At 49.1% G+C, this 6,022-nt stretch overlaps 1 protein-coding gene across 26 annotated transcripts in view; it reads right to left on the reverse strand.

The window, feature by feature from the left end:
- EIF4G3 (eukaryotic translation initiation factor 4 gamma 3) overlaps positions 1-5,129 on the reverse strand; it is a 79,156-nt gene extending 74,027 nt beyond the window's left edge. For 25 of the 26 annotated variants that reach the window (XM_081923106.1, XM_081923105.1, XM_081923100.1 and 22 more), the window contains exon 1: positions 4,981-5,127. The gene's annotated coding sequence lies outside the window, so the exon portion shown is untranslated. Of the gene's footprint in view, positions 1-4,980 lie in introns of all 26 variants that reach the window. The other variant, XR_014171254.1, reaches the window with a different exon arrangement.
- Between the last annotated feature and the right edge of the window lie 893 nt (positions 5,130-6,022).

Here is a 6,022-nt window from a genome sequence, read left to right on the forward strand (position 1 = left end):
GAGCCATTGCTATTCTAAAAGAACAAGGGAGGTGTTCATGCTGAATTCCAGCACCTCTTTTTCTAGAAAAATAGCACTGTATGAAGGAGATCAGAGCCAAGAGGAAGTCAGGCGACAAAATGTGCAAGAAGAAAAGAACTTCCAGAGGGTTTGCTTCGTAAGCTTTGCAGGGCAGAAGTTTTTGCTTCATAAGCTTTGCAGGGCAGAAGTTCCTTTCATTAACGCTACCAAGGCAGTTATAGCAAGACGCAGGGCGGCACACCCACCCACTAGTAGCAAAGCAGAAAGCGCATATGTTACATGCTTAGAACCTAAACCATCGTTTGGGTTTGAAACTATCACAAAACGTAACTTGGAGCTATGCCTCAACTGAGTCTCTGTACCTGTTAACTAACTGTTGCTGCCTAAGGTCCATCAGGTATCATTTTGCATGCACTCAGCAGGCTCTAAACACAAAGATTTAAATGGAATCCAAAAACTCAAAGGGGGTAACCTTTGAATTGCCTGGAAGGAACAGGAGGAGATAACATTAGGAGCAGATTCTTTTACCTGATACACAAGTTCAATGCACATCAAAAGGCTCTTAAAGGTCACATCTCATTTAAGTTTTCAAAGCTCACCTGTCCTGCAGGACATTTATTTTCCCAATATCCAACCACCCCAATGCAGGGCTGGGCAACTGTTTTTGCACTGGGGATTAAAGATGAGGCTTGTACCAGGGGACACTAGCTTCTTTCTTTTTCCAGGTCCTTCATTTTTATCTGCTTCTAAAGCTTTTAAAGCAGAGAAGCATTCCAAATGTCATTGGATTCTAACTCCAAGCAGCTCCAGCGACCAGCATTTTAACCATCAGGGATGATGGGAGTTGTAGTCTATCAACATCTAGAGGGCACAATGTTGGTCCTGAGCTGTTTAAGGCTTTATAGGTGAAAACCAGCACTTTGAATTGGGCCCGGAACAATTGGGCCCGGAAACTAACTGGCAGCCAGTGCAGTTGGATCAGGATTTGTGTTACATGCTCAAACTGTCTTGCCCTGATAAGGTACCTGGCCACTGAATTCTGCACAAGCTGACTTTTCTGAACTGTCTTCAGCGATAGCCCCATGTATAACTTGTTGCAGTAATCTAACCTAGACCTAGAGGTTAACAGCGCACTCACAACAGAGCAAAGACTCTAATATTTGTGTGTTTTTTTGTTCACAAGTCAAATCACATCAACTCAAATCAGCCTCTTTCAACGTTAAGGCAGAAACCTCAGAAGCTCTGAAGTGATACATAACCTTATTACCAAATGGCACTTTAACTCTAGGTTGCAGTTGCCACAACAGAATGCCTAAGCGCCATTCCCCACCCTCAGTGGTGCTTATTATTATATTTTTTATTGTTATGATAGTAATTATTCATTGCATTTCTACACCACTTTATATTTTAAAGGAAAAAAATCTCAATGCACTTTACAACACATTAAAACATCAAATAAAAAAATCCAAAATAAAAGAAAATATTCAAGGAAAATAGTTCAGATCCCTCTCTAAGTGACATTTTGCTTTCCCCATATTTATTTACCTACTTAATTTATACACCTGCCCATAGCAGAAGTACTCTAGGAAGCCAGTGCGGTGTAGCAATTAAGAGTGTCGGACTAGGACCTGGGAGATCAGAGTTCAAATCCCCATTCAGTCATGAAGCTCACTGGGTGACCTTGGGCCAGTCGCAACTTCTTAGCCTACCTCACTGGGTCGTTGCAGGGATTAACTGAGGAAGTGGGGAGGGGTGAGTCATGTACTCCTTAGAAGAAAAGATGGTTTAAAATGTTGTAAATAAGCCCTTCTGCTTACCTGCTTAGGAAAGGTGGAGGCAGGGCAGTCCGATGGGGATTGTCAGTCACCAACCTGGCATCCAGAGATCTTGCACAAGGTTGCATTGGACCCACACTAAGTCGCAAAATGCACTTGGCACCCAGCGAATTTCTAGCACTTGACTCTAGGGTTTCAGGCAGGGAATCTTTTTCAATCCTACCTGGAGATGCCACTGAGGGTTGAACCAGGGGCCTTCTGCATGCAAAGCAGATGCTCTACCACTGAGCTGAGGCCCGTCCCCAAACTGAGCTACTTTATATATACATGTATATGTAATATTTTAGCAGCTCCCTCTTACAATATATATCCTGTTCTTAAAGGTTCAACTATACTTTGCCACACAAAACACTACTGCATTTCCAAACGGTTTCTTTACACAAACCTGCCACCTCTTTAAATGACCAGAAAAGCACCCGGTCTCCTTTTCTTTCAATGACAGTATGCATGGATGGAGGGCACAGCTGAGCTAAGGGTTAAAAATTACTACAAGTGAAAGCATTTTCCAGCAAAGAATAGGGCCAGCTTCCCCAGTCACACTAAGCTGACATTCACAGACGTTGGGAAATTAAAATGCACTTTTAATACTTTACTCACTACAAGAAAATAGTGGTTTTGGAAAGTTTTGTGTGTTCATGCTTCATCCCTACAGCCAGGAAAGCAGAAGCTAACTACCATAGCTATTGGGCATAAAGGTGTTGCATTCCAGCCACAAAGTGCGCTCAGAAAATCCAGTAGAAATTGGACAAAAACAAACCCAGCATACACTTCAATTGCTTGAGGCAGGCCAAAACTCCCACTGTAATCCTTGGCAAGGCACTCAAAACTAAGAAACTTGCCCTGATTTAACTCAAAGCAGCAACACTTAAGGCAAGTGCTACTCTATGTGGTCTTTTAAAGAAGTTTCCACATACTGTATTACAATTTGTCCAGTAATACCAGAGAACTGGTAAAACTATATATGTACCACACAAGAATCTGAAGAACTCCGTGAATAAAATTAAATTGACAATCAGCACCATACTCAGTAAAAATCCAGTTAAGCAAGCCAACAGAATTACAGGTTTTAATAAGGTCTGACGTGCCTACCTCAACCAGCAGTAGATAAGCCAGAAAGGGAAGTAAGTTCTAGGTAAATATCTCACAGCTGTTACAGTCTGTCCCTACAATAAAGAGAAAATCTGCTTTTGTTATGAACCATCAGCTGACCTTGAGGACAAAGCAAAACCAGCACTTCTGGACACCATCCACAGGCATTAATCCAGAGGATGAGGTTTTCTCCAATTCATCAAATATTTTGATATTCCCAGAGATCTAATTTCACTGGTCTACAAAAAAACCCTCCCCTTTAACACATGCATACAAATCCTTCTATGCAGAGGCTAATATGCTGCTTCTATTGCACACCCATTTCTCATTTATATACCTTCCTTTCTAATACACACACTTTTCAACTGATTCCTGCAATATTTACCTCATAAGACTCCTGTCCTAGCAGCAAATATTAAACACATTTTATGTTAAGAATGCTCTTTCCTAAGGGTCGCCATTTCAATGGACATATTATATATAAACTTATCAACTCCACCAACCCACCAAAACTAGATTTTACAGAGGACCAAAAAAAATTAAATTTATCCTAGTTTCACATTCATAATCAAAGAACAAAACTGAAAAATCTGCTCATAGTTTACATCAAACGAATTCTTATTTAAAAACAAACAAGCGGACTTTTAACCCAATCCCATGCATGCCTACACTCAGAAGTACGTACCACTAAATTCCATAGGACTGTGGTCTTAATCTCAGCATAAGCACACTTGGGGAACAACATTTACAGTTGCACTTTTTTGGCAAGTGCAAAGAATAACAAACTCTCTGCAAATAAAACAGGAGACCCTGAAGTATGTGTCCCTTCTTCAGCATTAAAAAGGAGTATCACAGCACAAACACAGAGGCACCAGGCCCAACTCCTGGCTGGTGGGATTCCCTTTCCACCCACCCTCCATCGATTACCTCCCCTTCCTGTTGTAAAACACCCAGACATGTACACTGGTCTCCCTCAAAAACAAAGCAAGGATACTTTCCCCTCCAAGCCAACCCTCTTGGATCCTCTTCTGGAGGAAGAGCCATGCCCAAAAGTCACCTCCTCTCTAGGCAAGAGAGCCCTTCCTTTTCTTACAAAGTGAAAGAGAAACTGTAGTACAGCTGCCTTAGTCCTGTATGACATCGACATTTGTTTTTCCTGTTTTGTTTGAACATAAAAAATGCTGGCCCTTTCACTGAGAGGCTCAGCCAGGCAAGAGTGTGTGGGAGAGGACCCTCCTTTCTAACAGAGAAATAAAGAGGGTGGGCATGTGTAATATCATCCCCCACCACCCATATTTCATATGCTGAGGGGCCTCCGGTAGAGAAGAGGTTTGTCCTCTTGCCTACACAAGTTTGGGTCCTGCTCCTTCCCCCAGTTCACCTCTGAGGTACACACAACACATTCATCCTGAAACTGTCTGATGGACAGCTCCATCCTATCCACCTACCCCTGACACACACACAAACCACTCCATGCTGCCTCCATCCTTAAGGGAAGAGATCTGACCTCCCCACACCTTATTCTAATCTCCTTCCCCCTACATTCTCTCTAGGGCCCCCTTTTCTTTCCCCTGCACGCTCATCCATCTTTAGAAGCAGCTCCTTGACGTCCCCTTAGAGGAGATGCTCCTGTTCCTTTTTTCTTTCCATCTACACGAAATAAGTTCAAGCTCTCCATATATGAAACATACACACACACACACACCCAGGCTACACCCGTTCCTCGCTTCCAAGTCCTTAAATCCACACATTCCCCCACAGACGGCAAAGTCCTCCTGGCTACACACGGGTTCCTCAAAAGATGACACACCTACCCCTTTTTGTCCCCTCATAAATCCACACATTCCCAGAGAGAGGACACCATACATTCAGACGATCCTCCAGAAAGTGGACCCGTTTTTACATGACTGACACACACAGATATTTTCCCCCCTCCTAAGTCCACACGTTCCTCCTGGCTACACGCGTGCCTCTCATTGGGGGGGAGGGAGGGTGGAGAAGCGATGCATGCCCCTCCATGGGTGCCAAAGGATACTGCTGGGGCGGCTGTGTCTGGAGAGCCCTGATGCTGGCGGGGTGAGGAGGCGCCGTCGCCGCTCCTACAGCCGGTGCAGCAGCAGCGGCAGCGGCGGCAGCAGCAGGGGACGGTGGCGGCGGCGGCGGCCCGGTTGCTGCTGCCGCTGCTGCTGGAGGCGGCGGCGGGGCAGGAGCAGCAGCGGGAGGCGGCGGCCCTCCGGGCCCTACCCCTCCACCAGAGGGGGTCCCCGTGGTCGTGGCCGCTCCCGCCGCCGCCGCCACCGCCGCCGCGCCGGGCTTGAGGGCCGCCTTCTGCGGTAAGCTCATGGCCAAGCGGAGCCACCACCAGGCCGGCGGCGGCGGGGCGGCCGCCGCCGCTGCCTGAGGGGGCGGGGAGCGGCGGGGCGGCGGCGGCGGCGGCGGGGGCAGCCCGGCGGGCCAGCACCCCCGGCCGGTCTCCGTGACAACGCGGCCGGCCTGCTCCCTCCGCCGCCGCCTCCCTCAAGTGCTGCCGCGCCGCCGCTGCCGCCGCCTCTTCCCGCCGCCGCTGCTCTTCTTCGCCCGGCCGGCTCCTGCGGCTGCTTGCCTGCCTGCTCGGCTGGCGAAGGGTCGGGCGGGGGCCGCTCAGGCCGCGCCGCCGCTCATAGGGCCGCCGCCCTCGGCGGGTTTCGGTGCCCCTGGCCCCGGCGGAGCGGCTCCCGGGCGTCGGGCGGGTGTCGGGCGGGCGATGCCGGCGGATTCTCCTCACGGACGGAGCGGAGCATCCAACATGGCGCTGGCGGCCACCTCCAGCAGTCCGGCAGGACGACGACGGGCGACGAAGGAGGGCGCTCGGCTGCTCGGCAAGCTCCGGAAGCGCTCGGCTCCTCCGGCTGCCACAGCAGCGTCGCGGGTCGCGGGTCGCGCTGGGGTGGGGTGGGGGGAGGGGGAGGCGCCCGCGCGCTGTAGGCTTCCGAGCTCGGGTATCTTCGGGGAAGCCGACTCCGGCCGCTCTGTTCGTACCTCGCTCGCCCGTTTGTGCCGAGCTACTTCGGCTGCTCGGGAAGGTTCGGAAAGCCGGC

The sequence above is a fragment of the Podarcis melisellensis genome, assembly GCF_964234715.1.
Source record: "Podarcis melisellensis genome assembly, chromosome: 8".
Classification (NCBI taxonomy): domain Eukaryota; kingdom Metazoa; phylum Chordata; class Lepidosauria; order Squamata; family Lacertidae; genus Podarcis; species Podarcis melisellensis.